This window comes from Panthera tigris, chromosome C1 (genome assembly GCF_018350195.1).
Source record: "Panthera tigris isolate Pti1 chromosome C1, P.tigris_Pti1_mat1.1, whole genome shotgun sequence".
Taxonomy (NCBI): domain Eukaryota; kingdom Metazoa; phylum Chordata; class Mammalia; order Carnivora; family Felidae; genus Panthera; species Panthera tigris.
The window spans coordinates 161,409,695-161,428,923 of NC_056667.1; the positions used below are offsets into that span (position 1 = coordinate 161,409,695).

At 40.7% G+C, this 19,229-nt stretch overlaps 1 protein-coding gene and 1 long non-coding RNA gene across 9 annotated transcripts in view; one reads left to right on the plus strand and one right to left on the minus strand.

The window, feature by feature from the left end:
- The window catches only part of GPR155 (G protein-coupled receptor 155), a 49,042-nt gene extending 47,044 nt beyond the window's left edge, over positions 1–1,998 (minus strand). The window contains exon 1 of the mRNA XM_007074563.3: positions 1,810–1,998. The gene's annotated coding sequence lies outside the window, so the exon portion shown is untranslated. The remainder of the gene's footprint in view (positions 1–1,809) is intronic.
- Positions 1,999–2,232: 234 nt separating this feature from the next.
- LOC102957346 overlaps positions 2,233–19,229 on the plus strand; it is a 130,845-nt gene continuing 113,848 nt past the window's right edge. For 2 of the 8 annotated variants that reach the window (XR_006220779.1, XR_006220780.1), the window contains exons 1-2: positions 2,244–2,411; positions 6,017–6,195. This is a non-coding gene — a long non-coding RNA (uncharacterized LOC102957346). The other 6 variants (XR_006220781.1, XR_006220782.1, XR_006220785.1 and 3 more) reach the window with 6 other exon arrangements.

Sequence of the window (19,229 nt, forward strand, 5' to 3'; positions counted from 1 at the left end):
ACTTCAGAATTTGTAAGTTCACCCAGCTTATCACAGTAGCTTATCACACTGTAGGTCTTCAAGAAATGGTAGCAACTGCTATCAGGAATTGTGGTCCTAAGAACAGTAACAAATTAAATATAATTCATTGTCTTAGGCCAGTTCTTCAGACTTGGTATTAAAGATTCTCCAACTAAAATAGAGAGATGGGTGTGGTTTGTGAGATCGAGCCCCGAGTCAGGCTCTGTGCTAGCAGTGTGGAGCCTGCTTGGTATTCTCTCTCTCTCTAGCTCTCTTCCCCACCCCACTCCCTCCTCAAAATATATAAAAATAAACTAAAAGAAAAAAAAAACAATAGAGAGAATGGGATGGGTCATAGGTTATCAACTTTTGTTTAATTCCAAACTAAGAGGAGTTCACTTTAATTCAGTTTGATCTCAAATAGTTTATAGCAGGGAAGGGAGAGCTCTTCATTTTCTCAAGGTGATGGTCAAATAGTTGTAGCACTGCCCATGATTAACTTTCAGTTAGTCAAAAATTAAAAGAAAAACTTTGAAAAGTAATCTGCCCCTACCCATAAAGATTCCTTTAATGTTCCTCCATATTATAAAAACAATACTTGCTAACAGAGGTAAGGTCAAAACCACCAAAAAGCACTTACAAAGGTTTCTCATCCTCTCCCCCCCCCCCCCCCCCCCCCCCGCAGTGGGAAGAGTATATGCTCTTTAAAGCATTCTTTTAAAATGAACAGGAACCACAGCAACGGAAGTTTTTAAAAAATCGCATCCAGTCTTTTCATCTCATTAAAAACAGGGGTTGCTAACAGAACAAACAAGTTGACCTGTCATAGTAAAAGACTGCTCACTGGCCACTCACTGGGGTGGGGAGTGGAGAAATGCTATATACACAAACCACTTCTAGCCACTGATATTTGGTTGACAACGTGAAGGAACCACTGAGACTGTAAACAACTGCCACTATTAAGTGAAAATGGGGAAGGGGGCTCTGATTTATTTCCAAGAGAAAGCTTTAAACTCTTAGACTGTCTGTTCTCACACACCCAATATCCACGATCCTGTGGGAAAAGCATAATATACTACGGTACTATTAAAGCACTCTTCAACATCAACAGTCACACCATCCACCCACTCCCACCTACTTGCAGAGGACCAAATGTCCTCCCTAGAGACCCAGGGTGGGGAGCGCTGAGCACTGCCTCTTCCCTTGTCAGCAGGCACAGACTTTGGCCCTCCAAGATAAGGATGTGGAGGGACCTTAACCAAACAGGCTGCCCAGAGACCAGCTGCCTGGGCAGACGGTACTGGAAACGGAAAGGCAGAATGGGGTCTGTGCCTGGGATAAAAAGTTGGTCCCTCAGCTTCCTCAGGACATGGGATTAACAACGTCGTGGTAACTGACATGCTCCAAAACGGGGTAAGGAAGAAAATTCGGTGCAGTGCTCTAGGTAGCTGGGCAGGAGCTCCCAGAGCAGATACTGAGGCCACCCCTCGGGATAAAAGGAAGAGTCCGAGAATGACAGCGTGGACGTACGTGCAATGAGGTGCTCCTCAAACTGGGGTATGGCAGTTCTGTCTGTCACTGGAGGGGACAAGCTGTCCCTTCCCCTATGTTAAGTCTTCCTGGGTGGCTCCGGAGGTCCTAAAAGCGAACGCTGCGGGACAGGCGCCGACAGCTGACTGCACGCAGCCAGGGTGCCAAGGGCGGGGCACTGCCCACCTGCCCAGACCCGAGGGGCGGGGATGGGGGCACCAAGGGTACGCAAGGCCGAGCCTGGGCCGGGCAGATTCGCGTCCCGGGGCCCCATCTCACCTGCTATGTCTGCAGCCCCTGGGCCACGAGAAGGGAGTCGATGCTCGTGGTGGGCCAACCAGGGAGGAAATCACCGTCATCTCCCACCCCAGCCCTCTCCACTGAGAGCTGCGGGCTGCTGGCGGCCGACTACAGCAGCTCTGTCACGTTCCGAGAAAGTGAGGTGCGGGTGTGCGGTGGCCAGGTCAGCTCCTCCCCGCGCCGGCCGCGCGGCCCCGCCTCGCCCCGCCTTTAGGCTCCGCCCCCGGCCTCAAGTCTAAGAGCTGCACCGCCCTGGGAACCTCCGAGCCTCCTGACCCCTGGACCCGCCTCAAGCCCCGCCCCTCGCCACGAGCCGCCGAGCACACGTCCTCGGCCCCGCCTTAGGCTCCTCCCTCGCCGCGAGCCTCCGAGACGCTGGGTCTCTGGTCCCGCCCTCAGGCACCGCCTTCGGCCGCCGAGAGGTGGGGGAAACACTCGGTCCTTGGCTCCGCCCCCGCGCCGCCGGCGGCTAGCCGCCCAACTGCTAGACTCCCGCGGCGAGACTTCCGGTACTCGGCTCTCGCAAAATGGCGGCTGCGGTGGGCGCCTTTCCAGTCTCGTTTTCGTCGTTTTCAATTCAGGTGTGGAAGCATCTCGTCCTACCGCCTAACTCCCAACTTCTTGTGACCCGCTAATTCATGTGTTGGTTTGACTAGTCATTTGATAGCACAGAGTTTAAAAGAGGACCTGGGTTAGAATCTTGCCTTTCCCCTTTCCCAAGGCAGTGCGACCTTGACCTTCCTAAATCAGAGCTTAAAATGTAGTTTTGGCACTGTGTTTAATTTAGATACAATAAGCAAGCGCCCAGTCTCTATTTGTGTTTTTGTTGTGTGGGAAAACTACATGCATATTCCCTTAGTGTAGTGAGAGGAAATTCCTTATATTGGTGGAAAACTTCCTGAGCTTGAAATGAAGTGGTCCCAAATATAGAGCTCCATTTTAAACCTGATGAAAGCTTGTATTTGTATTAGTCTTTCAGAGTCAATATTGTTTCAAATTTAAGATATTTATAATATTACATTTAATATCTCCACAGGCTCTACTTTGCATCTTTAAATTTTTTCAGTCTGGCAACTTCAGTGTCTTCCTATCATCTTGGTAGTTTTAGTGCAAAGAAACAAATTTGTATGGCTCAACTTGAAAAATCACAGTAAGCTAAGGATTGGTTAAAAGTTCAGAAAACTAAGCAGGAAAAATGAGTGGAAACTGAAACTATAGAAAAGTCATGCATTCTACTCCTGTTCTCACTTCACCTTTGTTCTCTACCTTCACTCTTAATGGCCTTATATTTTCCCTTTGAACCTGGCTACTTTTTTTTTTTTTTTTAATCTTCTGAATATACTATCTCAAGACTAAAAGGATTTCTGTTTAGCAAGTATGAAGATTCGTTCAACTAAATACATACTGAGTTTTGACTTTTAGGAGACTACATGAAGATATACCTGGAAAGGTAAGTTAAGGTCAACCTCTAGGAGGTTCCTTAGGTTGGTCTTAGAGTTTGGGCCTTATCCTCTGACCACAGTAAAACCATTAAATATGTTTTGACAGGAATGTGTCATGATGATCACATTGTTTTTGGATATGTAATCTGGAAGCTTTCCCAGGATTAGTTGAAAGACTGGAAGCAAGAAAAGCAGAAGACTTTGGGAAGAACCTAGACTCTAGGAAGTAAAGACATACATACTCTGGAGTGATGATAATGAAAAGAATGGAAATGGCCTGAGAGACATCACAAAAGGAGAAGTGAGGGGACTGGATTACTGATAAGACCAAAGAAGAGTAAAGAGATAATGAACCCAAGTACTTACTCCATTACAGTAAGGAACAGGAATTGAGCCAGGCAGCCTCTAATAGCCTTCCTAGTTCTAAAGTTCCTTTATTTTCTATTGTTGTACTATCTGAAGATGAAAGGAAAAAATATTTCAAATGAGAGAAGCAGTTACAAGAAGAAAATAATGAATTTGATTTTAGGTCTAAAATCTAAAACCTTGATAAATTATCTAGTTCAGTCTCCTCTCTTGAAGGAGTTGTCATCATCCTCTCCATCCCATCGGAGGTCCTAGAGATTCAGCAGTTGGTCTAAGAGCGCCCAGCTAGTTGGTGCAAGGGATTGGGAATGTAAGTGCTCACTGTCCTGTAAACTAACTGCTCCTGAAGGTGTCAACACATGTAAGTAGAGATTGCTTATAGACACCTAGAGAGAAAACAGAAGCTCAAGAGAGAAAAAGAATAGAGCTAAACATGTAGTTTGGAGATACCTGTATGGAGTGGATGAGTTTTCTGAGAAGAGCAGCTTGTACAGGGAAATTCTAGGAATAAAATGTATACAGAGATGAAAGACTTCATTAAAAAATCATTCTTAGATAGGTAATTACTGAATGCCAGAAGAAAACCATTCAATTTCACTTTCATATCTGCTAATCAGTCTGTAAGATGCTGACCTACATATACTATTAACTGAAAGAAGGGCAGAAAAGCTAAAAGTTATTCAAACTAATGGAGGGAAGCTGTAAATTAATCTTAATTCTTACTTACGAATAAACAGGACCTGTTCCTTCACACACACTGATATGGTAGGAGAAGATACAATTCAGTAGGGAGAGGGAAAGGATAGGACCTGAGGTCCCTGGGTGGAGAAAACATATTGGAACAATGCTGGGAGGATCTGACCACAGCAAAGCCCCTCAGGTGTAAGGTTCCTCTTAAGAATAACAGACATTGGGGCGCCTGGGTGGCTCAGTCGGTAGAGTGTCCGACTTCAGCTCAGGTCACGATCTCACGGTCTGTGAGTTCGAGCCCCGCGTCGGGCTCTGGGCTGATGGCCCAGAGCCTGGAGCCTGCTTCTGATTCTGTATCTCCCTCTCTCTCTGCTCCTCCCCCGTTCATGCTCTGTCTCTCTCTGTCTCAAAAATAAATAAACGTTAAAAAAAAAAAAAGAATGTAACAGACATTACCTCCTCCCCCTCAGGTTTCCCTCAGTAATTTGACAAAGATCTGACTAAAAAAAAGTAGACCATAAAATGGATGATCCACAAGGAAAGGTGTAGCATAGACCACCCCTCATACACTAGAAATGAGCCAATCAGGAAACAACCAGCACCTAGAGCTATCAAGCCAATAAGGGTAGAACCTTAGGAGGAACAAAAGGGAGGGTAAAGGGGGGGAGGGGGTGACCAGTACCTTATAAAACAAGAACCCTTGCCTGCAGTCACAGGCATTCACTTTCAAATGTCCCATCTGTCAAAAGAGCTTTCATACTATCCTTACTTTCTAATCTTGTACTTTAATAAATTTTGCCTGCTGCTCATTTCGTGTCCACCTCTTCATTCTTCGAAGCAGCAAGACAACAAACCCTAGGTATTGAGGTAAAAAAATCCTGCAACACGATACCCCCATTTCCCCCAACTCTAGTCGATCAAGATTGACAGGAGGAATAAACCAAGTGGTTTGTATAATGACAAGGGTCATGTAGGATAGATGTTGAGGCAGTGTCATATAATGTAGATTCCTGGCAAATTTTGCTTTTTTCTGTAATGAAGTAGCTCTAATTTTTTTTTTCTGATTTTGAATGTAGTAAGTAATTATGAAATATTAATATAATAGAGAAAGGAATGAAGAAACTAAAAATCACAACACGTACAGATAATTTTCTGTATGCTTTCACATACATTTTATTATGTAAGTACCTTTTTTCTATGCATATGTAGATTAAGAAAATAGGATCATATGATTTTTTATATGCATGGTTTTTAATAACCTTTTAAATATAATAATGTATAATTAACATTTTTATCCATATATGTAGATCTACATAATTTTTTTTACCTATCAGGTATTCCCTATTGAAATTTTGAGTATGATCTTCCTTGAAAAAGTGGCACTCTGGGCCATCCATAGAGTCTTACCAAAGATGTGCAAAGAGGAAGACATGTCTAATATGATTTTTTTTTTAGTTTCTTTAAAACTCCATATCACCTTTCCATTTCTCTTTAGGGATACATATGATTCCAGAGAAGCGATCTTCACTGTGTCTTCAGAGGTGGTTGACTAACCTAGGCTATCCAATCAGTACTTTCCATCCCTTTGGACTTGGTGGTTTAGTCAGGGTGGGCATTGGCTCTAAGGTAGTTTGATGAATGACTGTTAGGACTTTTGCTGAGAATGCTGTCTCTTGCTTGCTGGACAGGAGGAAGATACTGGTGGCCATCTTGGGACCATGAGAGGAGCTAGTCTTAGAATGATGCAGACACCAAGGAAGGCACAGCAGAGAAAAGGAAACAAACGGTCCTTGATGACATATTGAGTTATAGAATCAAGCTTCACTTGAAGCCATGATTGCCTGAAGCCTGTGGACTTCTCATTCATGTGAGCCAATCAATTTTCTTTATTGTTTAAGCAAGTTTGAATTGGGTTTTCTGTTACCTACAATCAAATGTGTAGAAAAAAATTCTAGAAGAAAATGTTAACAGTAAATATCTCTGAGTGGTAGAAATAGCCATGATTTTTTTTTCTGTGTAGAATAGTTCCCAAAATTTCTACCAAAAAAAAAAAAAAAAAAAGCATTAATTTTATTAAGAAAAAGCATGGAATAAGTCATAAAGTGTATATTTTGGCCATATGGAAATGGTGAATGGTACCTAATAGTAAATATTTTTCTAAAACAAATTTAAAAGCCACTACTGTATATTAAACTAGGTATACAAAATCCACACATAAAATAGAATAAGAACATTGATACCGTGCAATATATGAATTTATATAAGGCTAAGGCTTAATCTTTATAAGGTTAATCTTTGTATCCTTAGATGTTCCATAAATGGTTTTTCAGTGATTGACTAACCCAAATGGCCTACCAGCTATCAGAATGTTAAAATGTTCTTTTATTCAATGGGAACTATTTGATATAAGCAACTGTCATATAGCTTTTTTATAATAGCTGGATTTCTTATTTTTTCCAGCTTTTCCTTTGGCCCAGGTTTATAGCCTTATTTAAATATTCTCCCAAATTGTGGGAGTTTTTTGGTTACTTTAAATGCTATAATTAAATAATTTAATTTCTGGACTATCAAGCTAAAACCCTTAAAAGTACCTTTTAATATGCACATACAAAAAAATATACACATACATATATTATGTATGTGTGTTTGTGTTTTCGCAATTACATAATAACTACCCCCCTTTCAATCTGCCAGTAAAATATTCATACAGAGCTACCAGGTTGGTGTACACGTGGAGGTGCTGGGAGAGTGGCTTTCCCAGAAAGGGCATGGAGCTTGGCACCCAGTCCCACATACCTTGTCTTACGCCTCTCTTCCAATTTGGATGTTCATCTGTATCCCCCTTTATCATATCCTTTTGTAATGAACTGGTAAATGTAAAAAAATATATATATTATATATAAGATATATATAATATGTATATATATTTTTAAACCAGTGAGGGAAGTGGAATGTAAACCTCTCACCTTGTTATTGGTCTTATTTACCTCGGGTAAGGCTCAGATGTGGTTAAATAGGCAGAGGCTTTTTCTGGGCAAGCATTTAAAAAGTTAAGCAGGAAAAGGATAAAACCAGAGTTACTAGGTTATAAAACTGAAAGCTAAACTACTTAGGTAAGATAGGGTGCAGAAATCATACAATAAAAGCATGATGGCTTTGGAGGTCCAACCAACAAGAAGGACTTAGCTTCTTGATACTTGTGGTTTTGTTTCAACCACTGTTTTGTTGTTGTTGTTGTTAAGGGGTTAGAGATCAGAAACATAAAAATGAAAAACAAAAAAATTACACCTGTTTTTATTACTAGTTTGCTCATTTAAAAATGTTCTCCTAGACAACATTTATTTTATAAACTATTATTAAAGAAAGACTCATAAGTGTGTAGAGAATTTTGTAATCTAAGTAATCTCTAAGATGAAAACCTGTAACTCTAAGCAACTTTGTAAAATATAAAGAGGAAGTGGAGAAAACTTCAGATTTAACTTTGATTTTGGAGTAAGAAGATCTTTGATGCTCGTTAATAAATGGGTAGAACCTTTACTTGACACATCCCCAAAGGCAAGGGAATTAAAAGCAAAAATGAACTACTGGGACCTTATGAAGATAAAAAGCTTCTGCACAGCAAAGGAAACAACCAACAAAACTAAAAGGCAACCAACGGAATGGGAAAAGATATTTGCAAATGACATATCGGACAAAGGGCTAGTATCCAAAATCTATAAAGAGCTCACCAAACTCCACACCCGAAAAACAAATAATCCAGTGAAGAAATGGGCAGAAAACATGAATAGACACTTCCCTAAAGAAGACATCCAGATGGCCAACAGGCACATGAAAAGATGTTCAACATCGCTCCGCATTAGGGAAGTACAAATCAAAACCACACTCAGATCTATCACCTCACGCCAGTCAGCGTGGCCAAAATGAACAAATCAGGAGACTATAGATGCTGGAGAGGATGTGGAGAAACGGGAACCCTCTTGCACTGTTGGTGGGAATGCAAATTGGTGCAGCCACTCTGGAAAACAGTGTGGAGGTTCCTTAAAAAATTAAAAATAGACCTATCCTATGACCCAGCAATAGCACTGCTAGGAATTTACCCAAGGGATACAGGAGTACTGATGCATAGGGGCACTTGTACCCCAATGTTTATAGCAGCACTCTCAACAATAGCCAAATTATGGAAAGAGCCTAAATGTCCATCAACTGATGAATGGATAAAGAAATTGTGGTTTATATACACAATGGAATACTACGTGGCAATGAGAAAGAATGAAATATGGCCCTTTGTAGCAACTTGGATTGATCTGGAGAGTGTGATGCTAAGTGAAATAAGCCATACAGAGAAAGACAGATACCATATGGTTTCACTCTTATGTGGATCCTGAGAAACTTAACAGAAACCCGTGGGGGAGGGGAAGGAAAAAAAAAAAAAAGAGGTTAGAGTGGGAGAGAGCCAAAGCATAAGAGACTGTTAAAAACTGAGAACAAACTGAGGGTTGATGGGGGGTGGGAGGGAGGGGAGGGTGGGTGATGGGTATTGAGGAGGGCACCTTTTGGGATGAGCACTGGGTGTTGTATGGAAACCAATTTGACAATATACTTCATATATTAAAAAAAATATAAAAGAAAATAAAAACAAAACAAAATAAATGGGTGGAACTTTTGAGTAAATAACGAGCTCAAGAGAAATCTAACACCTCCTCAGCACAACAATTAAGCACAAACATCAGAAACATTCTCCCAGTAGAGTATGTATTTTAAGGAGTTCTTGTCCTCTTCCTTCTTTTGATGGACAGGTTCTCTATCTGTGTTGATTTCCATAGTATCCTCAGTGCCTGGAACAGTGCTTGGCACATAGCAGACCCTTGATAAATATCTGTTGACCTCCTAACTATTGGAATGCCAGCTGTATAAGTTTGTAAAGTTTCTGGTTTTAGAGAATCACTTCAAAGGGAAACACCTGCTCTTATTCTGCTTCTTTCAACTGTCAACCAACATAATTGACAGAGAACAAGTATCAGAACTCAAGTCTCTGTGATCATTTTTGTGACTGACAATGGCTGAAACACAATAAATCATGGGAGTATCATCTTTTGCTCGTGACATAGACTAATTATGATAGTGTCCCAATAGTGAATTCTACACATATTTAAATATCCCCAGAATTCAAAAACTCATTTAGGAACCTAGTCAGAAAGAGACCTGGACACTAGATTTGGAGATGGTTGTTCTTGGAGGATAAAGTTGATAAGCGTAAGCTTCTCAGTGCAGTGTTAAGTGTGCTGCAATTTGGCTTTTATATCTAATAGCATGATTAACTGTATCCTCAAGTCTGGCTTATTAGTTTTAATGGCCTAACTCAAATGCCCTTACAGGGGTTTATTATGCTCAAATATTTTGGAGACGATGTTTATAGTAATGTTAAAATTTGATAAAATTCCCACAAGGTTCTTAGAAATTTCATTTCATATGTTGCCTCAGTAGCTGGTCAAGGACTTTTTTTTTTTTTTAACATAATGGTCTTCATCAAACCAAGAACTAGTATTAAGAGTTTAAGCCCAATATTTGCCATAGTGAATAGAATTGTTTGTTTTATTTTATTTCATTTCATTTTACCTATTTATGTATGTATGTATTTTATTTTTGTGATATACCACTTGAATTTTTTTTTCAAATTTTTATTTAAATTCTAGTTAGTTAACATATGGTGTAATATTGGTTTCAGGAGTACAATTTAGTGATTCATTACTTACATGTAACACCCAGTGCTCATCATAACAAGTGCCCTCCTTAATGCCTATCACCCATTTAACCCATCTCCCCAACCACTTCCCCTCCAGCAACCCTCAGTTCATTTCTCTATAAGTGAGGACTCTGTTATTGTTTGCTTCCCTCTCTTTATTTTCCCTTCCCCTATGTTCATCTGTTTTGTTTCCTAAATTCCACATGTGAGTGAAATCATATGGTCTTTTTCTTTCTCTGACTGACTTATGTTGCTTGGCATAATACACTCTAGCTCCATCCACACAGTTGCAACTGTCAAGATTTCTTTTGATTGCTGAGTAATGTTCCATTGTATATACATCACATCTTCTTTATCCATGGAATTGTTTGTTTTAGAGGCAAAAGAAGATTATCCCTGAGGGCAAATGAAACAGTTTTTAGAAATCTTCAAACTACAAGCAGTGGTCCCAGTGAAGAAGCATGTTTGAATATCTCTTTCAACCACTGTAATTTTGCTGATCCAACCACATGTGTCAAAAATTACAGTACGAAGGAAATGGGCAGTTTTCTTATTTGTCCTAAATTCCTGTGCTAACTTCAGAAGGTGGTGAGCATGAAGGGAAGGTGACCTTTGTTACAGGGAGTTTAGCCTGTGTTGGGAGGTTGGAGAAGAAAAAGCCTCCATGGGAGTAGCTAGACATTTCAAAAAATTGTACTGCATTAGTAGAGGTAATTACAAAGTAACTCAAGTAAGAGAAATTTGTCTCCTTCCCTGGCTCCTAGAAAGGGAAATAGGGAACTTTTGTATCAGTCCCACTGAGATTAAGCAACCAACAGGGAAGCTGTTGCTAAGGAGACAACTGGTGCAGAGATGGTGCTATTGGTAATATTCTACAGAAGGATAAAGGGAGGAGGGATAGGATTTGGACACTTCCTGCAATCTGACCAGAGCTTTCTATTGTTTCCTCTTTTAGGCCTCAATCTTGTGTTTTCAACACTGTGTCATTTTTCTCTTTCTCAGCATTTTCTCATGTGTTCAGTCTTCTCATTTCATTATGCTAAGCCAGAGAGTTGGTGCTAACAGGCTATCTGCTTGCTGTATACATTATTTGTTAATACGATTTGCATGTTAGTATGGGTTACTGATCAAGGACATGGGAGAGTCAAATGATCAAATAAATGGAAGAACACAAGGGTGGGGATCGGTCATTAGGATTGAGGTACAGAGTGTAAAAAAGCAGAATGTTTAATCATAGTCAGTAGTCCAAAGATCTATAGGAATAGTTCTCAACCGGGGCTTCACACCAGAACCACTTGGGGAATATGCATTTTAAAGATACAGATGCCAGGGCCCCAGCCAGACTTACTAAGTCAACATCACTGGGATCAGGTCCAAGATGTGAATTTTTTTTTCTAGATTCTGTAGATGATTCTAATGCAAACTACTGTCCAAGAGCTACTCATTTAGGGAATAAACTAGAAGTTATATATCTCTTTCAAGGACAGACAAGAATATTTGTCTTAGAGGAGAGCAGAAAAAAATTTCTGGAGTCTCAGTGCTCTGTGGCAAGAAATATGTTCTCATGATATAGAAAAGGAGACACTGAATCTGACAGCTTCCTTCAGAAATCCATTTCCATAGCCAAATTCCTATCAGGACGTTGTTCCTCATGTGAAAACCGTTTGTTTGTTTGTTTGTCCTTTGTAGAGAAAAGCAAAACAAAACAAAACTGATCACTGTCTTTGTGTCTTGTGTATATATACCATTTCTTCACTATAGTGCCATTATCAAATCCCAGTCAGAAAGCTGTGGGTGAAACTAGATGAAGTAATTTTATGACACACTCAATAACTAAGCCAGTACATTTACTGTATTGTGGATTAGGTAGCAACCCCAGTGCGGTCACTTCACTGTCTCTTAAAACTTCAGTTTTTGAGAAATAACCATAATTCCTCTTAGCTTTCTTCAGAGATGTTATTTTCTAAAATACGGCTCTTTACTAATCTTTTCCTTCATAGTTTACACATTTGGTGTCTTATTTAAAAAATCCTCCCCTCGAGGGAGGTAAACCATAAGAGACTCTTAAATACAGAGAACAAACTGAGGATTGATGGAGGGGAGCGGGGGAGAGGGGGAAATGGGTGATGGGCATTGAGGAGAGCACTTGTTGGGATAAGCACTAGGTGTTGTATGTAAACGAGGAATCATGGGAATCTACCCCCCAAAACCAAGAGCACACTGTATACACTGTATATTAGCCAACTTGACAATAAATTATATTAAAAAAACAAACAAACAAATAAATAAAAAATCCTCCCCTCAGGGCGCCTAGATGCCTCAGTTGGTTAAGAGGCCAACTTCGGCTCTGGTCATGATCTTGCCATCCATGAGTTTGAGCCCCACGTTGGGCTCTGTGCTGACAGCTCAGAGCCTGGAGCCTGCTTCAGATTCTGTGTCTCCCTCTCTCTCTGCCCCTCCCCCACTCATGCTCTGTCTCTGTCTCAGAAATAAACATTAAAAAAATAAAATAATAAAATAAAATTGTTATTCTCTGTACTATTTTTCAGATTCGTATATATTATTAAAGCCCCTCTCTAGATTGAAAGTGTGGAAAATTCCTGTGCAATACAGAGTACTTCCATAGCTCCTGCTATAGAGCCTAGATCAGAAAACCCTCACTGGAGAGTAAAATGAAATAGGAACGTACAAAGAGATAAATATCTATTAGATAGCAGAGCAGTATCAGCTAATGGAGATATAAATTACCTTACAGTCTGTGTATATTTCCCTTAGCAATACCAAAGAGGTGAGGCCTTAGCCTTGAGAAGAGTGAGCAAATGCAGGATGTGTGAACTAACGGCTGCTAATCATCCTGTAGATATGCTTATCACATGTTTGTTGGCTGTCTAGCAGGGATATACTTATCTGTTTGTCAAATGTCTAGCAGGGATGTACTTATCATCTGTTCGTCAAATGTCTGGCGGGGCCTTTAGGATACCCTTGAGCAAAAGTCACTTTACAGCTCCATGTCGGCTCTGTTAAAAACCCAACCACCTAGAGGAAAGTAAAATTTTGATTAAATTCCTAGAAGGTGTTCCACATCTGAACCCTGCTCTGACCTCCCATGCCCACCTACTTCCTCAGGTCCTTGGCTTCACTTTAGCACTGGTTGTTGGAATTTGGGCTCCAATTCCTGAAGTCCTTTATGAACATCTATTATCTACTGTCTTTTGCCTGCCTCCAGGATTGCATCAGACACCTGGTTCTGCCTACCTGTGATTGATTTGGCTCACTTGTATACTCTGCCCTGTCTAATCAAAACCATAGGGCCTCCATATAGGATCCTTAATATCATTTCAAGCTGATGAGAATAAGCTTCCAACCATAACCTTCCAGCTGTTACCTGTTGGAGACTATTACTTGCACTCGCAAATCCAGACCTTTTGGATACTGTCCATATACTCAGATGGTCTAATTGACTATCATCCCAGCAAACAAGGCATTTCTATTGATATAAAATACAGTTGAACCTTAACACGGATTTGAACTATGCGGGTCCACTGATAATGCATTTTTTTTTTGATAAATACAGTATAGTACTGTAAGTGTATTTTATGATCTTTTTTCTCTTTTCTTTTCTTTTCTTTTCTTTTCTTTTCTTTTCTTTTCTTTTCTTTTCTTTTCTTTTCTTTTCTTTTCTTTTCTTTTCTTTTCTTTTCTATAGAGAGAGACAGAACATGCAAGCTGGGGAGAGGGGGCAGAGGGGGAGAGAGAGAATCTTAAGCAGGCTCCATTCTCCGCATGGAGCCCAGTGCAGGGCTGGATCCCACAACCCTGGGATTGTGACCTGAGCCGAAATCAAGAGTCAGTCACTCAACCAACTGAACCATCCAGGTGCCCCTAAAACAAACTATTTTATTTAGAGAGATTGTTTCTGTTTGTATTACTAGTCATTTTTTGTGCCCATAGGGGCCAACCAATTACAGACCTCTCTTCTGTAGTCACATGCCTCTTCTGACCCCAGTTTGGGAAGGTTCTTCATTCTTCAGGACTCATCTGATTAGATTTGGTCCACCTGGGTAATATCTCTGCATCTCAAGGTCCTTCACTTAATCACACATAGCTTTGTGTACTTTTTTCCAAGTCCCTTTTGTCATGTAAAATAACATGTTCACAGGTTCTGGGAATAGAACATGGATATTTTAGGAAGGTCATTATTCAGTCTATCATACTTTTTTTTTTCATAGGAACACTGACAAACCAGACTATTCACAAACTGAATAAATGCCATTCTGTAATAGCATAATTACCCTTAATATATGTCTTCCCAACTAGATTATAAACCCCTATTTTTGGTTCCTAGAATTTAGCTCAGTGCCCTGTATAAAGTCAATTCTCAACAGGATTTTGTTTATAAGAAACATATGGAGGTAAGTGGGTAGATAGATAGGGATATGGATATGTATGTACACACAGAAAGCAAACATAAAACAGCCTATTTAAAAAGGATTTTTTTAATGTTTATTTTTGAGACAGAGAGAGAGCAGGGTAGGGGCAGAGAAACTGGGGCTGGGGGACACAGAATCTAAACCAGGCTCCAGGCTCTGAGCTATCAGCATAGAGCCTGACGTGGGGCTTGAACTCAAACTGGGAGATCATGACCTGAGCCGAAGTCAGATACTTAACCAACTGAGCCACCCAGGCGCCCCTAAAACAACCTATTTTATTTAGAGAGATTGTTTCTGTTTGCATCACTGGTCCGTTTTTGTGCCTGTAGGGGCCAACCAGTTACCAGGGATCACTGGGATGGGCCTATCATCTGAGTCTACGGGGGCTGATCTAGAACTGGGATGGACCAGGAACCTGATTTCATGGAGCCGGCCTGGAGACCGGGGTCAGAGAGGCCAGCTTGGCACCAGGGTGAGCCTGGAATCTGGGGCTGCAGGAGTCATCCTGTCACCTGTGGTCTTGGGGGGCCAGCCGGGAAGTTAGGTCTACAGGTCCAGACTAGTGCTAGTACAGACCATGAGCCTGGGTCTTTGGAGCAAGCCTTAAGGCTGGTGCCTTGGGGACTGCCCTGGTGATGGGATGAGCTAGGAGCCTGGGTCTGTGGCAGCCTGTCTAGAGTCTAGATCCACAGAGGCCAGCATGGTGCTGGGGGTAGTAAGGGGCCTGAGGCCACAGGGTTTGGCCTGGTGTTGGGGTGGACTGAAAGCCTGGGCCTGTGCCGGTCACCCTTGTGCTGGGCCCAGCCAGGAGCTTAAGTTTGTGGGTACTCATTTGGAGCCTGGGTGTGTGCAAACTATTGGGGAGCCAGGAGCCACAGGAACTACCCAGGGCCATGGGCAGTGGCTGGTGCTGGGATATGCCAAGAGTCTGGGTTCTTAGGATCTTACCAGGAGCCTACAGCTATGGAAGCCTTCTGGGGCCACTGGAACTGGGCAGCACTCAGATGAGCCAGGGGTCTAGGTTTGTAGCATCCCCCTGGGAACCTGGAGCCAAGGGAGTCCCCTGGGACCACTGGGGCCTAAAGGCACTGGAGTGATGTGGGGACTTGGGTTTGTGAGAGCCTGTAAAGAGGCACCTAAGGCTGTAGGTGTTGACTGGGTGCTGGGGCAAGGTGGCTCTGGCTGGGGTCCACAGTGAAATCGTATAGTCACTTCACTCACCTCCCATGGGGAGGGTCTCTCTCAGCCTAGGCTGTCCTGGCTTAGAGGAGGGGTGATGGGAACAATATGAATGTATTTCTTATCATCCTCAGTGAGTGTTTTCCTACTTCTCTGCTTCACCCAGATTCTGTAATCTATCACCTGGAATCCTTGGCTCTTGAGAAGGTATTTTCATACATGCATAGTTGTTTAGATTGATGCTTCTGGGATGAAATGAGTGCTAGAAATTCCTATGCTGCCGTTTTGGTGATATCATTCTCCTCCTGGCTCATGCTTTTTGATTCACTCTGACAATCTCTGTCTTTTAATTAGTGCATTCAGACTGTTGACATTCAAAGTGATTATTGATATAATCAGTAGTTGGATAAATAGCTATCACATTTGTTACTATTTTCTATTTGTTACCTCTTTTCTGCCTTTTGTGGTTTTAACTGACCATTTTATATAATTCCATTTTTAATCCTTTTTTTTAGCGTATCAGCTATACTTCTATTTTGCCTTTTTTAAGTGTTTGCCCTAGAATTTTCAATATAGATTTACAACTAATCTAAATCCACTTCAAATAACACTATAACCTCTTCATGAGTAGTGCAAATACCTTATCATAATAAAATAATCCTAATTTCTTCCTCCTATTGCCATACTTATAAGTAAGTATACGTATATACATATAGAAGCATATATCGTCAAATTCAGTGTTGTTATTATTTTGAACAAACTGTTATCTTTTAGATCAATAAGAAGAGAAATAAAAATTTTTATTTTGCCTACACTTATTTCTTCTCCAGCGCTCTTCCTTTCTTTATTTAAATACAAGTGTCTGACATATATCATTTTCCTTCTCTCTACAGAACCTCTTTTAAACTTTCTTGAAAGGCAGGTCTACTGGCACCGAATTCCCTTAATATTTATTTGTTTGAGAAAGTCCTTATTTCTTTTTCATTTTTGAAGGATAACTTTGTAGGCTACAGAATTTTAGGTTGGTGAGTTTTTCTGTCAACACTTTGTTTTTTATTTTATTTCATTTATTTATTTATTGCGGTGGGAGGGGGGAGGGCAGAGCAAGAGAAGGGGAGAGAGAATCCCAATCTCATGAACTGTGAGATCATGATCTGAACCGAAATCAAGAGTCTGACACTTAACCACTTAACTGACTGAGCCACCCAGGTGTCCCTCTGTCAACACTTTATTTATTTTATTTTATTTTTTATAATTTTTTTTAACGTTTATTTATTTTTGAGACAGAGAGAGACAGAGCATGAACAGGGGAGGAGCAGAGAGAGAGGGAGACACAGAATCTGAAACAGGCTCCAGGCTCTGAGCTGTCAGCACAGAGCCCGATGCGGGGCTCGAACTCACGGACCGTGAGATCATGACCTGAGCCGAAGTCAGATGCTTAACCGACCAAGCCACCCAGGCACCCCTCTCTGTCAACACTTTAAACGTTTCACTCCCATTTTTTCAGACTTGCATGGTTTTTGAGAAGTCAGATGTCATTCTTATCTTTGCTACTCTGTAGGTAATGGATTTTTATCCTTGGGCTTCTTTCAGGATTTTCTGTGGTTTGAAACTGATATGACTAAGTGTAGTTTTGCAGGGGGATTTATCCTGTTTGGTATTCTCTGAACATCTTGGATTTGCAGTTTGTTGTCTGACAATAATTTGGGGGAAATTCAGTATGGTTTCAAATATTTCTTCTGTTCGTTTCTTCTGGCATTCCCATTGTGTATATGTTACCTTTTTTGTACCCAGTTCTTGGATATTTTGTTGTTTCTTTTTTCAGTCTTTTTTCTCTTTGCTTTTCAGTTTTGGAAGTTTCTACTGAAGTATCTTTAAACTCAGAGATTCTCTCTTCAGCTGTGTCCAGTCTACTAATAAGTCCAACAAAGGCATTATTCACTTTTGTTACAGTGTTTTTTGTCTCTAGCATTTCTTTTTATTCTTTCCTAGAATTTCCATATTTTTGCTTACATTGCCCATCTGTACTTGCATGCTGTCTACTTATCAGAGAACTTAGTATATTAATTATAGTTGTTTTAAATTTCTGATGTGATAATTCCAACAGCTCTCTTGTATCTGAGCCTGGTCCTGAGGCTTCCTCTGTCTCTTCCACTTATGTTTTTTGCTTTTTCATATATCTTGTAATTTTTTCTTGGAAGCTGGTTATGATGTACAGAGTGAAAGGAACTGCTATAAATAGGCCTTTAGTAATGTGATGGTAAGGTGGAGGGGAAGGGAAGTTTTATAATCTTATGATCTGGTCTTTTAGTGTGCCTGTGCCTTTGGACTGTGAACTTCTAATGTGCTTCTCAGTCCTCGTCCCTCCATACCCTTAAGTGAGACAGGATGGCTAGAGGGGGCTGGAAGTGGATCTTTCCCTTCCCCCAGGTTAGTTAGGCTCTGATAATACCCCAGCCGGTTAAGCTGTGATTAAATAGTACCTTCTGAAGGCGGACCTTGTTAAGAACAGAATGCTCTGGTATATTTTTAAATGGTTTCTTTTCCTCTTCCCCTGCCAAAAACGTGGTGGGGAAGAAAGAGTGTGGATTTTTCTCCGATATTCAGTGTGAGAATGTAATAGAGATCCAGGAATTAACTCACAAAAGTGTGGGAGCCCCCACTGACTGGGTCCCGCTGGAGTTTTTAAATCTCAGAGTTATCTACATTGAGTGCCCAGCAATTCGTAAATTACTGTTCAGGTTTCCCTACCCTGGCACTGGTTTGCACAGCTTGTTGCCCTAGTAAGTTGTGATTCTATGTATTTGCCTGTTGATCTTTCCAAATTTGGGAACAACATTTTGCCCTGTGACCTCACTTGTCTTTTGGATGTAAGGAGAGCTGTTGATTTTTCAGTTTGTTCAGCTTTTTATTTGTTAACTTGGAGTGACAACTTTCAAGCTTCTTGTAAGCTGGACTGGAAACCAGAAGTGTTTTATTTACCTTTTCATCACTGAAATATTAAAGACTCAGTGATTCTGTGTGAATCATTGCTAAGCTTCTCCTAGCAGTTCTCATCTGTTTTTTTGGTTCTCTCTATTATTTCACTGGGGCTCACAGAAGTTACATATCAATGGACTACATGTTCTATTGGCAGAATGTGCCCTAGTATGTATGAAAAGTGTGAAAATATGAGTAAGTGGAGTGACTTGATCAGTCCTACCCTTTCTAATGAGAGTTTCCCAATCTGTCATTCAGTCACCTTACCCTTCTTCCCTTTGATTCTTAATCTGACCCCTCTTCCATTCCATGATATAACCCAAAAGTTCTCATTAGCTTATTCTATTTTCACAGATTTTTTTTTTTTGTTTTTTTCACCATACTTATAGTTTTGCATACTCTTTTATGGACCCTGATTGTACCTTTTGTAGTGAGCATTTATAGATTTTAAATACTTGTTGCTTTACATCTTTTGTTTTTAGGATGATATAATCTGTTGGACTGTGGTTAGGCTGAGGATGCAAATAAATATCTTTCATCTTTAATCTTTCAGTTCCTTATGTTTCATGT